Source organism: Peromyscus californicus, unplaced genomic scaffold (assembly GCF_007827085.1).
Source record: "Peromyscus californicus insignis strain IS unplaced genomic scaffold, ASM782708v3 Scaffold_19__1_contigs__length_69161282, whole genome shotgun sequence".
Taxonomy (NCBI): Eukaryota; Metazoa; Chordata; class Mammalia; order Rodentia; family Cricetidae; genus Peromyscus; species Peromyscus californicus.
The window spans coordinates 8,592,614-8,607,826 of NW_026294491.1; the positions used below are offsets into that span (position 1 = coordinate 8,592,614).

General features: G+C 52.7%; 1 long non-coding RNA gene across 1 annotated transcript; it reads right to left on the minus strand.

Annotated features, from left to right (window-relative positions):
• Positions 1-1,004: 1,004 nt before the first annotated feature.
• Positions 1,005-11,992, minus strand: LOC128114488 (uncharacterized). Its single transcript, XR_008219780.1, has 3 exons — positions 10,659-11,992; positions 2,551-8,058; positions 1,005-1,600 (listed from the first exon to the last, which is right to left on the minus strand). It is a non-coding gene; the product is annotated as an uncharacterized LOC128114488 (long non-coding RNA).
• Positions 11,993-15,213: the final 3,221 nt, after the last annotated feature.

Genomic DNA, 15,213 nt, shown 5'->3' on the forward strand with positions numbered 1-15,213 from the left:
GGTCAAGGCCTTCTGTGTTGGCTGGGACAGAGTAGGTTGTCGGGGGAGGTTCAAACCACTGTGTCTTAAAAAAAAAAACAAGAATTCTTATTGCTCTCAAAAAACGTGTGCATCTTGGGGCTGGGAGGAAATTAATGTGTTTCATTCAGACTAGTTGAACTGGTGAGCTCCAGGTTCAGTGAGAGACTGTCAAAATACAAAAAAAAAAAAGGGTGGAAATCAGTTGAGGAAGACATCCAAGCTGGCTTTTGGCCTCCAGATGCATGTATACACACGCGCTGTGCACGCACCTGTATGCACACACTCTCACATGCACACAAACGTGCCTCTTGACAAGTGGGTCACCTGCTGGAATGTGGCTTCAAGTCCTTGGTGTCAGACTTGAGGCTGAAGCTTTGCTGAGAGCCAGGCTTAACCCCTCCTGGGGGCAGCACCATCTGTGGGTCCCAACCAGATGTTTCGTCAGTGAGCCCGCCTAAGAGTGTGGTACCCACTGCTCTTTGCCTTTCTCCCCTGTCCTCCCTGCCACCAAAATACACAGACCCCCCCACAGGGGTGACAAACAAAGCCCTCATAGCTCACTCTGGCTGCAGGTTCCCAACTTCTCATATGACCCTCCCCAACCCTTACTCCATACTTGAAAGGGCCAGCCGGGGATAATGCCACTTTTAGCTATTTACGACGCCCTTGGAGGCTGGAACTCTCTGTCTATAGTCCTGCAGTGTTTAACTGCAAGTAATCGAACCCTTAGCAAAATCTTAGAGGCTGAATTTGAGCACAGTGACCAAACGTGGCAGATCAGGACTAGGACCCACCTGTCAGCCTTCCATGTGCTGTGTGTGTCATTTCTGACCCAAATAATAAAGCGGAGGGTGCTGGGTTTCTCACAGAAATAAGAGCTTCTCTCAAATAAATGGGTTGCACCAGCAACTAGTCACTATTAATTAAATGCAGACAGACAACTTACCTATTTAAAAAATAGCCCATTTATTAAAAGGCAATTAGTAAGGCTGGATTCCCGCTGAGAACCCTGCTGCCTTGGAGAAAGGGGACCCAGCAGCACCCCCCCTACTTACAGAAAGAGGAAGTCAAAACTGGCCAGGACTTGGGCCCCACAGACCACTGCACTGTGTGGGTGAAGCTTTGAGGGATCTACCCAGGATTGAGGAGGGTGCACAGGGTGTCTAAGGGTGTGGATGAGGCACATCTGCAAGGACCGTGCTTACCGACTATAGTCATCTCCTTTCGCACTGCACACGGCATTGCAGCTTTGCTGTGGTCCGTCCTGGTGGAAGGCGTCCATTCACGGCTTCCCAGTGGCAAGTATTTGGAGCCCTGCCACACAGATGGAAAAAGCCGAGAGGTTAATTAAACTGTTTGTTATCACATGTGGAGTTGGCTCTGTGGCTGGGAGCTGCAGGGAGCCCTGACTCCCGATGACCCTGGCTGAGTCTGGGAAGGCTGAAGGATTCAGCTTCACGGACAGCTCCCACGCCAGCTGGAGAAGCCCCCGGGGCGAGTCTGTGGCGTGGCTTTCTTTCCATTCCTGTAATTTGTAATTCCTTTGTTCCTCTGATTTACCAGGAATCCAAAGATGACTCTGTCAGAAAGTTGAGGAGCAAATTATTTATATTAAACTATTTTCTTCCTCTTTCCCTCCTTCCCTCCTTCCCCTCCTTCCTTCCTTTGAGACAGGGTCTTACAAAGCACAGGCTCGCCATGAACTCACTGGGTAGCCAAGGATGACCTTGAACTGCTGATCCTCCTGCCTCGGCCTCCTGAGTGCTGGGATGACAGGCTTAAACCACCTATCTGATCCCTCTGGCTTAGGGATCGCTGGGGACTGAACTCAGAACTTCGCACATCTAGATAAGCACTCGACCAAGTGAACTACAGCCTCAGCCCTGATTTCAATTGTTTTGGAAAAAAAATTGGAAATTTTTTTTGGAAAAAAAAAACCCATACATTTCAATCAACAAAAGGACACATGGGGGCAGTTTCTGGACAACGCCATATTTTTAAATCCTGGGAAGCATGGACTGCACCCCATTTCTTCATCTCAGGTCGCCTATCCATTTTTCCTGACTTACAACCTGTCTCCTGGGAGTGCCAGCAGCTATAGGTGAATACCTCAGGAGGTCATCTCCAGGCAGCTAGCTGACCTACCTAGGGATGGAGGGAGGGATTGTCCCTCTTCTACTGGAAGCTGGCGGGGGTTGGGGGTCACTCTCAGTCTGTGTTTCCCCCAGAAGCAGAGCCTGGGGAGAAATCTTGTGAAGGTGATTCATTGCAAGAATTGACCCCAGGCTGTTGTGGGTGAATTATGTCCCCCTCAAATTCATGTTTCCTTCTTAATCCCCAGTGCCTCAGAGTATGACTATTTGTACACAGGGCTTTTTTGTTTGTTTGTTTTCAAGACAGGGTTTCTCTGTGTAGCCCTGGCTGTCCTGAAACTCATTCTGTAGATCAGGTTGGACTCAAACTCACAGAGATCTGCCTGCCTCTGCTTCCTGGAGTGCTAGGATTAAAGGCATGCGCTACCACACCCACCTGGACACAGGGCTTTTGTGGGTAATTCAGGTAACCTAGAGTCCCTGTAGAGGGAGGGGGGAGCATCTGATCCAATCTGCCTAGTGTCCTCACAGAAAAAGAAGAGCAGGGTGCAGAGCCACCAGAGACGTGTGCACTGGAGAGTTTGTATTGCATCTTGGAGGTACAAAGTAGGAAACATGTCTTGGTACTTCTGTGACATCCCGGGGTCTGGGAGGTGGCCCAGACCAGTGAGGAAGGCCTGGAGCATCGGAAAATCTGCCCAGGTGTTGGCAGCAAACGAAGAAGCTGAGGCTTAGAAAGCAGGAATTCAAGGTGGGCAGAGGTCCAGCCTGGGATTGGGGGCGACTTGCTGGCTTCTAGACAGACTTACAGACCCAGAGATCCACTTCCTGCGACCCAGTTGTGTGCCTTCAGGCCCTGACTCTCAGGACTTCTCAAAAGGGAGCGGCATGCCCGGCTGTGCCCTGTGCCCCAGGCCTTCCCTGTCACTCACTGGGACGAGGAGTCAACTTATTGCCATTCCATTCCCAGCAGAGGCCATGCCCAAGGTCCCTGAACAAGGTCATTTCCTTGTGGTTTTATCCTAATAAATGAACTGGCTTGTGTGACCGCAGCATTCCTTAGGTGCTTAGAGTTACAGAAGAAAGAAAAAATCTTTTGCCAGCAGTGACATGGCCCAGCTCCTTTGCCCATGTACTCATGGGTACAAGGACTAGACCCACATGTAACAGGTACATGCTTATCTTTGGCTTTCCTGAAACACAAGGCAAGTATCATGGGACTCTCGGGGGAGACGTAGGTATCTGGACATCTGGAAGCTGAAGTCAGCCTTGCCTTGGTGGCCACAGGGTCTCCTTTGAGGATCCATCGCTGAGTGACATCCCATGTTGTCAGCTTTGTGACCTCTGTGTGCCTCAGTTTTCGCCTCTGCACAGGGGAGGGCACACACAGCTGTCTAGAAGCAGATCTAACATGCCCAGGCAGAAAGCCCTCGGTGGCCTTCTTCTCCTCTGTCTCAACATCTACATACAACCCCCACTTCCTGCTCAGGCCATCAGACCCCCTCTGCACAGAGTCCCCTAGGACCTTAGTCACCAGGAACATGGAATGTCACAGATGGCTCTGCAGGAGGCCTGGGTGGCTCTGAGTGACTGCAGCAACTCTATCCTGCCCCGAATGGGGGTCTTGAAGTGGCTTGGGTACCACTTCTTCCACATCTCTCTTTACTTATAAACAAAACTAGCCAATTCCACGTATTAAAAGAAGTTGTCTCCTTAGGTCCTAAGATGGCATCGTGCCTGTTCAGCCCTTCCCATTTCCACAGAGATGGGGACAGAATCCAACATGGATAGACAACTTGACTATACCTCAAGGAGAGCTGAAGCCAGATTCCATCATCTGACCGACCCATCCAGATCTCTTTCTAAGAGAGATTCAGTTTCCCCTTCCCTGGGAACTGTCACTCCAACACCCAACCCCATCTCGAATGCCCTGGCCATCCTGGTCCTTTAGATGATAATCTAGCAGAGTGAGGATAGGACTGGGGTCCTAGAGACATTGGATGTGTACGACCACAGGAGCAGCATGTACCGCTGAGTCCAACGGATGGAAGCAAACAGCATCGTCTTCCTTCAAATATCAACAAAAGATGGAACCCAGCAGCAGCGAAGTGACAGACAGTGTTCACACCTGCTGGTGGGGGCGCTCTACCACAGTGGTGCTGAGGAGACGAAGTGGCCCCTTACAGAGGCCTCCAGCAAAAAGCAAGCACGGTACTATGAATGACAGGGTCCACCCGGGTCAGCTCAGCAGCAGAATCCTTCTTGAGGTTCTAAGTCCTGGGTTTTATTGGGTTTTGGTGACAATGCTTGGAGCTGTGTCACCTCTCCTTTAGGGTAAGAGAGCAGGGCTGGCCTGCTTGGACTCTGGAGAGCTGTCCCCGCTCATGTGTTGAGCAGACAAGGTCTTAGTGAGGACCTGGGGTTGGTCCCTTGGTGAGCAGGGAGGAGGGGCAGCCATTATAGGACCTGAAGTCATGGTTGCTTTATTTGACAACGGCATGAGAGTTTTTTAAGCTCTCTCTTACTTAACCAGCTCTGTCCTAGGCAGGGAGACGGCAGGGAGCTGGTGGCTGCCTCCTAATGGAACACTTGCAGTTTCCAACCCCCCAGAACCCACCCATAACCTGCTTTGTCTCCTTGCACAAGATGAACCCCAGTGAGCAAAGGACACAAAGGACTTCGGGGCAGCGGATCCTCTTGAAAACACTGACAACCCACACCGCAGGCAAGTGCCCTCCCCTGCTTAACTCAGGCACCATTTAGCGTTGTGAATCACTGTTCCCACGTCTCCATTTGCTTTCCACGTTGAAAATGTCCTGGGGTGGGGAGGGCGGCTCTCACCTTGAGTGTCCCCTCACAGACCTTTTCTTCCCTCTCAGGTCGTACTTCATGACGGTCCCTCTTCAGCCGTCACTGGTGACGTCACCCTTGTTCTCCTCACGTCAGCTGCTCAGTGACCCTCTGCACAGGTGCATGCCCCTGTTGGGGTAGGGGCACCCCACCTTCCTCCCGCCAGAAGCAAGAATTGCTCTTCTGAGGAGCAGAGCACCAGCCTTCCCATCTGTTGTTTCCTCCGCCAGCCACTTTCCAGAAGCCCAGGGGCGACACAGCCAGCGGGTGGGCACCCTCCATCTGCACCACGCTGCCATCCGCCTGGCTGTGCGTCAGCCACGGCACTGTTGCTCGGGCTCCGGAGCTCTAAAGGGCACTTTGTTCCAAGCCCTGGTGTGTGCCTGAGACGAAGCCTCATTTTGTAAAAGAAGCATGATCGTGCGGCCAGCACACTGGCACTGGAGGAGGGGGCTAGCAGTGTGGTCTGGCAAATTACAGGCTTTCTTTTATTGCAATTAAAAGAGAGAAAAAAAAAAGAGTCCTCTGGGAAAATGAAGTCTCTTTTAATTCATTTGAGTAGGAAGATGGGCATTTTGTGGTCTGTTTTCTGAAGAGAGGGGGCACCCCTGTGGACTTTTTTGTGATACACTGGAACAAAGGTAATCACATAAAAATCTTGTTCAAGCTGGGGCCCTTGACAGTCACCAGGATGATGGCAAGAGTGGTTCCTGGCCACAGGACCTGCCCCAGCATGCTGCCACCTGAGCATAGCTGATGCTGGCCTGTCTTCATTATCTCAGACTCTTCCCCTCTGGGCTGTGGGCTTCCTGGATGTGGCTCTGGGGCTCGTTTCTCTTTGTTCTTGGACCAGAGTCTCAGGTTTGTGCAGTTTGTTCTAAAGAGACCAGCTTGTTCAAGATGTCAGCTCAGCTGCCATGAGAGACAAGGGACTGCTGACATGACACCAGAGCCTTCCCTCCCCCAGTCACCTGGATCTCCTTAGCTGAATTTCTCCATCAAACACTACAAAATGTGTGTCCCCAGCATCACTACCGACTGACTATCCAGTAACTCCTGTGTTTTCTGTGACTCTAGAGCAGGACTGGAGTGGGTGCTGGGTATAGACTCAGAGAGGCACATCAGGCAGCTGTCAACCCTACCCCTCCCAACCACCCAACACATCTAGGTGAGAGAGAGCCATGTAGAATCAGTTCAGCACCCATTGGACGGCAGGGCGTCTCCCATGATTCTCAGCACCCATTGGACGGCAGGGCGTCTCCCATGATTCTCAGCACCCATTGGACGGCAGGGCGTCTCCCATGATTCTCAGCACCCATTGACTGACAGGGCATCTCCCATGATTCTCAGCACCCATTGAATAGCAGGGCATCTCCCATGATTCTCAGCACTCATTGGACGGCTGGGCATCTCCCATGATTCTCAGCACCCATTGACTGGCAGGGCATCTCCCATGATTCTCAGCACCCGTTGGATGGCAGGGCATCTCCCATGATTCTCAGCACCCGTTGGATGGCAGGGCATCTCCCATGATTCTCAGCGCCCGTTGACTGACAGGGCATCTCCCATGATTCTGGCAAAGAAGAATCCAGGACAGGAAGCAGTCTTGGTCCAAATGGAACATCACACAGGTGGACAGAGGTTCAAACTGTGCTTAACAAACACGAGTCCATCTAAGTTAAGGGACCCCACTTGTGTCCCTTGAATAGTCCTCAGGACAGTGGCTTGGAGAGCCCACATGGGTTCCAGTCACAGTCCAGAGATCAAGCTGTAGAAGGGAACAGTGGTCTCAGCTCCTGTTCTGCTCGAGAGCTTACAGCCATACATCCCCAGGGACAGAAGACAGACTCACCGCAGCTCCTTGGCTTTTCTTATCCCCACCACGCAAATTTCTCCCTTTGGGTTCAACAGGGTTAGTTGACCCTGTGAGAAAAGAAGGTGCCCGTGGCCTTGGCTCCTGCTTCTGTCCTTGGGAGAATAACTGCCAGGTCCTGCTGGTGGCCTGTGGGGCCAGATTGTCCCTGCTGACAATGTGGGGGCACAAGAAATGTGGACTGTGTGACTCCCTCCAGTAGTTATTGCATTTTCATCCCATCCCCAGGACGAACAATGACAGCTGACAAAGTGAGCAAGAAATTAAGAAATTAAACTTGTGACATAAAATACAAAGCCTTAGAGAAGCTGATAAAAAATAAATAAAAAAGACACACTAGAAGAAAAAAAGAACAAAACAGTCGTGGCTGTGTTGAGCTCCACATCATAGCTGCATGCAGCTCCTGCTGAGGTAGCTCCAGGACCTGTAAGAGGTACACGAAGATCCTGAGAACTGGTCTTGACAAGTGGGGACAAGAGGGTACCACGAAGGCAGTAGAGTCTAGTGATGGCACCTGAACAGGACGAGAGGGGATGGAGGGAGCTCCCATCCAGACAAGCCTGTCCAAGCCTGCGTGTAACTGAGGTTCAGGAACTCCACGCTTCGTACAACACAGGCATCATACTAATTTGCTAAGTGACCTCCTACTCAAGGTGACCTATGGGAAGTGGGTGAGGGGATACAAAGTTCCTGGGTCTCCTTTTCCTCCTTCCTTCCCTTTCTCTTTTTCACTCTTCTAAAGCAAAGAATAATGAAATAGTCACGTGGTGGGTCTGGGAGTCGCGCGCGCGCGCGCGCGCGCGTGTGTGTGTGTGTGTGTGTGTGTGTGTGTGTGTGTAATATATAACACATATCTATCAAAGAATAATTGGTTGAGCACTACAGAGGGCAGCAGGCTAGGCTGCTCCTACCTAGCTCCCGTCTGCAGCTGGGCACACGTTCTTCGGCACACTCCCAGGCGCACGGCTCGTCAGTGCCGCTTCTATCAAGTTGATGAGGAAAATGGTTCCTGGCAGGCTCGCCTTTGCCTAACCATGGAGAACATTCTGTGACAGAACATCTCACCCCGGGATGGCAATGACTCACCTCTGCTTGTCATCTGAGGCGAAAAGATGTCCTCAGTGAGGACAGGCAGCCCCGGCGTCAGCCATGTAAGCACGGCGGTGACGGAACGGCATGGTGTCTCTCTCTCTAGTTGTTGTCAGCTCAGAACTGGATTATCTGAAGGCAGAACGAGGGGACAGGCTTGAAACGTCATTTACAGTATTTAACTATATGTAATGAAATTATAAGAAATAATCAATTAAATGTGATCTGTGGGCTGGATCATATACCTTTAATGGAAACTGTCACATGGGGCAGGAGGAGGCTCCCATTCAGTGACCACATGGGGCAGGAGGAGGCTCTCATTTAGTGACCACAGGGTCTGGGTCCAGGAGTTTCCTAGGATGCCAAGTTCTGATGGCTTAAGACCTTGTGGAGAATGGCATGGGTCTCCATCTACCCTGCATAGCCACCGTCTCTACACAGCACAACGGACACACCATGGAAGAGGCTGCTGCTCTCCAGTACTTGGGAAATAAACATGGAGGACAAGGTCTGCACATACTTCATGCAGATGTAATTTTGCCCCAAATGTTTTCCATCTGCAGCTGGTTGACTCCACAATGGGGAACCCTTGGACATGAAGGCTGCCTGAACAGGCTCCACATCAGCTCCAGTTCCCTTGGTTACAAAGGTGATTCTCAGCTCAGTCTCTGGGGTGGAGAGTGGGGGATGGCAGTTAGGTGGGTAGAGGCTCCAGCACCCCAGCACCTCTGTGGATCACTCAGGGCACTGAAGGATGATGGGAGAGACCAAGAGCCCACTGTTGATCCAACATTCCCCTGCTTGGCCCCCAGTCCTTCCTACTGCTCATGGGCCTGGCTCAGCTGCTTAGGGGCAATTTTCTCCTACAAGGCTTCTTTGGGAATCTGGAAGCCTCTCTGACCCACTTGGAGGCTGCGTTAGGACAGCAAGAAGGAAATGGACTCTTTCTTGCAGGAAACTAAGCCTTAATTAGCATTTCCTCCCTTGCCAAGTTGGGGACCCAAGGGCCAGGTACTGCAGAGGAAATGACAGCTGGGCTGAGTTCACAGCTGGAATGGTGTGCCCAGGGTGAGCCTGTGTGTTGGAGAGGGAGAGGGAGGCAGTCTCTTCTTTAGGGACCAAACTGCCTGTCTGCGCCGCCTCCGCCAATAGTACCACTCCAGGCAAAGAAAGCTGAAAGGGTCGTCTGTTCATCTCAGCCCAGAAGCCCAGAGCGTGGTCCCATAACAGCCTTCAATTAAGGCAGAAGGCTGGCGGTGCATTTGCATTTTCATTAAGATTAATGAATCATGCATGACTCACTGTGGCGGAGGAGTGGAGAGAGAGCTACCATATAGAGGAGCCCCTCCATAGTGACCCAGCATGAGCAAGGACCCCCACATTGCAGCATCTCCCACAGGGCTTGGGCAGCCTGCCCTCAAGGACACCATGACCCTTCCTCGGTCACGTGACTCGGGGTTTCTGTTTCTCCACACAAGGAAGTTCTGGGTGCCGCCACACACCAGCTTATCCCATGGATGTCAATAAATGTGACATTAAACAAACTAGGTTTGAGAAATGCCAGGTCAGACAAAAGCAAGCAGAGTCAGGCAGAATTTTAACAACAGAACTTCTCAGAGACACGACCATGCCGGCGTGTGCCGGGAACCCCAGGCTCATGTGCACATTGAAGTGTTCTCTCCAGACTCCACCTTTCGATGGGTATAGGATTTCCTGTGCTAGGCAACCGACAGTCCAGAAGAATGCTCTGGCATGGACTTGAGCAGGTGACAGCTTTGCTATCCCCAGGAAGAGGATGTACAGGATACAAATACTCCTGCGCGCGCGGAGAGGAGGGAGGGGGTCCTTCCAGAGAGTGTGCTCTGGAGCTCAGCCCCCACCTGCGATGGCCGCCCAGGCCTCTCCGTCCACGCCTGCTTAAATGCCGAGCTCTCTTTACAACACCGCCCTACCTCCCCTCTTCCTCGTCTGTGCCTGTCTCTGTCCTGTGGGGTGTTCCTGTCATTTAACAGGCTTTGAGAAGAAGCAGAGATGAAATTGGAGGTTTGCCTGTTTCTGTGGGAACCAACATCCTCCCTCTGCTCGGATGTGAGGTGTGGGAGCCTTGCCCAGGCTCTGGAGGGAGCAGGCAGGTGGAGGCCACAGAGAGAAGTGCTGTACAAGGGGCACACGGATGCCTCGGTGACCCTCCTCTACAGGGTGAAGGTGCTACTATCCTTGAGGGGCACTGTTTACCTTAGGTATCTGACCTGTGGCCTGAGGACAGTCTGAGCTGTCCAGTGCTCAAGGAGCCTTAGACTTTGTTTTGTCCTGAGCCTGGAATCTGCATCTCCAAGAGCGAGGCAAGAAGTGAAGGACGGGAGGCAGGCACGGCTCGGGTTGGGAGCTGGGCCTGAGGAGAACCAGTTGCCTGGAGGTCAGACCAGAAAAGCACAAGGGACCTTGATATGAGCACCTACCCACCCAGCCCTGCTGAGTGTTCCCAGTGACCTCGGGGACACTGTGACCTCTGTCGTCACTGCAGCAAAGCCTGTGTGAAGAGTGATAAGGCAGGGCTTACAGGGCAGCCCAAGGCTCCCATGGCTGTCCTTGTCCCCAGAGGCCCCAGGGCACAGCTCCCCCGAGCACATGGCACACAGTGCATTGTATGGTACTGACCTGGCGACAGCTGGGCTCACCCAGAAGTTAGTTTTAGGGTCACTTTGGGAGAGAGACCTCTGGGAGCTGCTCACCTTAGGGACGCTCTCATCCACACGAACAGTCCTTGATGACATTGTCACAACACCCAGCCAGTGCCAGTGTGATGCAGGCACCCAAAGGACCCCTAGAGCCCTCCTCTGTTGAGGTGTGCTTGGGTGAGTGGGGCCACTCGCCCTGAGGATCTGCTGCAGGGTTGCAGTGGAGACAGCCTTTTCTTCGTCTTTTTAGTACCAGCATAGAGCTTGGCACACGGCGACACACCTGTTGTGTCAGCACAGCTGGCACAGCATTCCAGCTGGACGTCTTGTACCTCCCAGGGAGAGATCACTCTGGTAAGATGGGTGTGACCATTTAGAGCCCTAAGCCACTCACTAGAAGCCCAGGGCCTGTACAGACAGCCTCACAGGCTCTATCCTTGGCCTGCTTAAGACTAGGCTGGCTCTGTGCCTTATCTACTAAGAGTGTGCCCTTGACACTCTCTAGGGCACAGCTGGAATGTGGGGCTCCAGGTCACTGTGCCTTTGTCCCTGGCCACCATAGCCATCTGCTCCACCTGTACCGGGAGTCTCCTGTAAGAGTTGGGTATGGTTGAGACAGGCATTCCCTGGACACCCATGCTGTGGGTGCCCCTGCTGCTTCAGGCTGGGGATCCAAGATCCAGGGAAGCTGGATTCAGGGCCCAGTGGTGTTTGTTCCCTTCTGAGAGTCTGGGAGACTGGCAGCTCCAGATTTTGCAGCATCCTCATCAATAGAAGCCGAGACTGAACCCTCAGTCCCCCCTCACTGCAAGGAAGCACCAGGAAGCCAAATCTTCACACCACCGCCTCAGAAGACACCAAGTCCACCATGCAGCGGGCTCCCCTGCAGCACGGAAGAGGCAGAAGTTTGGGGAGAGAGTACATGAGGGGGACCCATCCTGCAGGCCTCCTGGATCGGAAGTGTCAGGCCGGAGCCCAGCATGCGCACCCTATATACCCAAAGAACTCAAATTGGTTTTAGCAAGAAAAAGCCAAGTGTTAGCTCACATAATTGGAGGTCCAGCGACACTTGCTTCAAGCACAGCTGGACCCAGGAGATCACAACTCCCTTGGTAAAGAGGCTCTGCTTTTCTCCAAGAGGGTGCAACTTCCAGAAAAACATCTTTGCATGGTGGCCCGGCTGCCAGCTCAGCCTGGGAGCCTTCATGCTTTAAGTCCAAAAGAAAAGAATAGCGTCTCTTCTGAGAGGTGGTCTCACCCTGGAGCAGTATGGAGCTCATGTAGACCCCTGTGTCCTCTGGCGTGGGCTGAGGCTGAGGCGGAGTCAGCCCTAGGTTAGATGGCTCTGATTGGCTGCCGGTCAGGTGTTCTACTTGAGGTGTTTTAGGAGTGAGATTCTCCACAGAGGAAGCAGTGGAGGTGATGTGGTTCACACACCTTTGGGAAATGGAAGGGGTAAGGGAGGGAGCGATGTGGGGCTGAGAGCCTTCAGAAGACTTGACAACCAGGCTGAGTGGCAGCTACTGGTCCACCTGCCCTCCACTCCCTGCAGCCAGCATTACCATGGCAACAGCAGCAGCATCCAAGGCTTCCGGAGTGTTTCTGCTTCCAGAGGCGGCCTTTACCCTCCCCCCCCCCCCCCCCCCCCCCCCCCCCCCCCCCGGCTCCCTCTCTCCAGGCTTCTGCCTCCAGTCAGTTGGACTTGGAGATGCAGTGTCCCTGAGGAGCCTGAGCCCCACCAGTCCTGCCGGGTCTCAGCTGGGGAACCAAGGCGCTGAGACAAGCATGGAATGTTAACAGTGAACTGGTAACTGCCCTGGGTTGCAGGTTGCTGAGGTTTGACCTCCCTGGGCTGGCTACTGTCTGAAAAGGGACAGGGATGGGGGTATATTTCTCCCCAGCCCCACAGCAGCTGGCCTGGCCGACTTCTGTCCTTCATAGATCTCCCTGCACCCTCAGAGTAGAGTGTAGACCCAGTTTCAAGCCTAGGGCTCTGGGACTGTCTCTCCTCAGTTCCTTACATTCTAAACCATCATGTGGAAGACTAGCTGTGAACTTCCCAGTCGCCTCCAAGTGCCAGATCAGGGTTAGACCTGCCATTGTGTAACTGGAAGAACATTCCAGAACCTTCTTCTTGCTGCTGAGGCCCAGAACCAACTGGGGCAGTTGTCCCACCAGCTCATGCACCGAAGTCAGGCAGCTTGATTCACCTCCCTTTCCCCAGGGACTCATGGTCCCTCTTCCTTGCTGAAGGAGGACTCGACGAACACTCCAGTCAAGTGCTTGGCACTGTCTGTCACACAGTCATGGAAAGACACCCTGAGCCGGGCGATGGTGGCGTGCACCTTTAATCCCAGCATTCGGGAGGCAGAGGCAGGCGGATCTTTGTGAGTTCGAGGCCAGCCTGGTCTACAGAGTGAGTTCCAGGAAAGGCGCAAAGCTACACAGAGAAATCCTGTCTCGAAAAACCAAAAAAGAAAGAAAGGAAGGAAGGAAGGAAGGAAGGAAGGAAGGAAGGAAGGAAGGAAGAAAGAAAGGAAGGAAGGAAGGAAGGAAGGAAGAAAGAAAGAAAGAAAGAAAGAAAGAAAGAAAGAAAGAAAGAAAGAAAGACACCCTGAAAAGACAAGGGTGTAAGGAGTACCCAGAGCACTTCCTCACCAGCTTTTCAGGCTGAGCAGGGATATGAGTTGGCCCCTAGCAGGCAACAGGACTTCTGCCCCTTTCCATAGCTGGCCAGAGCCCAAAGCTGGTACTCAGAGTGGATGCCAGAACAGGTGTCCACGAGGGTAGAGTGGTCCGGAGGCTTTACCACATGCCCTGAGCTGGGCCCTACCATGTCATCACTGACAGAACTTCAAACTCTGTTCTTTCTGCTAACATCAGCAGCAGCCATGCTTCTTGCCCAGCTACCGGCCCGACGTGGCCTGCCTGCCTGACGGCACTAGGGTCATCTCGGCCCTTTATAGAAACACAGAATTGCAGGCGATGCCCAGGGTCAACCTGCTAGCCGCTCAGGTCAAGAATATCCGTGATAACCTGCACATAGACCAACTTGAAGGGACACCAGGGAGCAGGAACGGTGACTGTTGCCTGTGGAGAATTGGAACTTCATCTGCAAGTAACATAGCCTGGGGGCGGGGGGTGCTCATGGTGGAGCTGGGAGGGGTGGCTTCACTGCTAAACTGAGTAGAGCGCAGGCCTGTAAATCAGACACATGAAGGATGATGGGCATAATGATAATGTGGGGCTCAAGGAGGATGAGGGGTCTGGATGGGAAGTTTTGGCTCCGTGGGATCTGCAGGAGCTGGAAGGCCAAGGGTCTCTGTCTAAGAAGTCTCTAAAGTGAGTCATCACTCATCAAAAGGCCAGCATGCCCACAGCCACCAGAGATGAAACATGGGCTCAGGATAGCGCAGGTAGCACGGCCCCTCCCTCCTCACAGTTGGAAAAGGACAGAACTGGAGGAGGAGAGAGGGCAGGAATTAAGTGGTCCCCAGGGTTCTCAGAGTTAGGCAGGCTCCTCCTAGCTATATGGGATCCCAGCAGGCAGTACAATGGCAGGCAATGATACCAAACTGCTAGGAGGCTTTGTGGGGAGCTGCCAGCCTTCTAGAAGCAGCAGCTTCCCTGGCCCAGCACCTCAAGGACACATGCTCAGGGCTCAGTTCTCTGCTTCAGTTGTGCATGTGGTCATTGTATATGAACCCACGTATAGGCAGGTCCCTTAATGTGGCTGCCAATCACCATAGCAAACTCCCTCATGCAGCCCTGTCTTAGGGTTGCTATTGCTGTGATAAAACACCACGATCAAATCAACTCAGGGAGGAAAGGGTTTGTTTCGGCTTACAACTCTCAGGTCACACTCCATCACTGGGGAAACTCAGGGTGAGAGCTCAAGGCAGGAACCTGGGGCAGGAACTGAGGCTGGGCGAGGCTGCTTGCTGGCTTGCTCCCCTTGGCTTTCTTATTGTGCTTTCTTATACGACCCAGGACCACCTGCCCAGGGATGGCAGTACCCCCTGTGAGCTGGGATCTCCCACATCAACCACTAATTAAGAAAATGTGCCAGGTGGTGGTGGCACACACCTTTAATACCAGCAGGCGGATCTCTGTGAGTTTGAAGCCAGCCTGGGCTACAGAGTGAGTTCCAAGATAGGCTCCAAAACTACACAGAGAAACCCTGTCTTGAAAAACAAAACAAACAAACAAAAAGAAATAAAGAAAGAAAAAAAATGTACCACAGGCCAATCTGGTTGGGAGCATTTTCTCAATTGAGGTTCCATCTTTCAAAATGGCTCTAACCTGTCTTAAGTTGACATAAAAAATGAGTACAAGTCCCTATACCCTACGACCAGCCCATCAGTTTCCTGTCTATACAGTGAGGCCATCTGGTGAGCCAAACCAAGGTTGCTGGAGCTGTTCATATCCAGGGGTGTCCCCAGAGTCCCCAGGACACTCAGACCTGGGTTCCCAGCCCCCCCCCAGGCCACACCTCTGCACAGAAGTGGAGGCAGCAAGAGCACACAGCCCTTTGCCATGCCACCAGCCTGAACTTCCCTCTCCTGTCATACTGCGCTCCATTCCCACCTCCACCCCTGACTTCTCATGG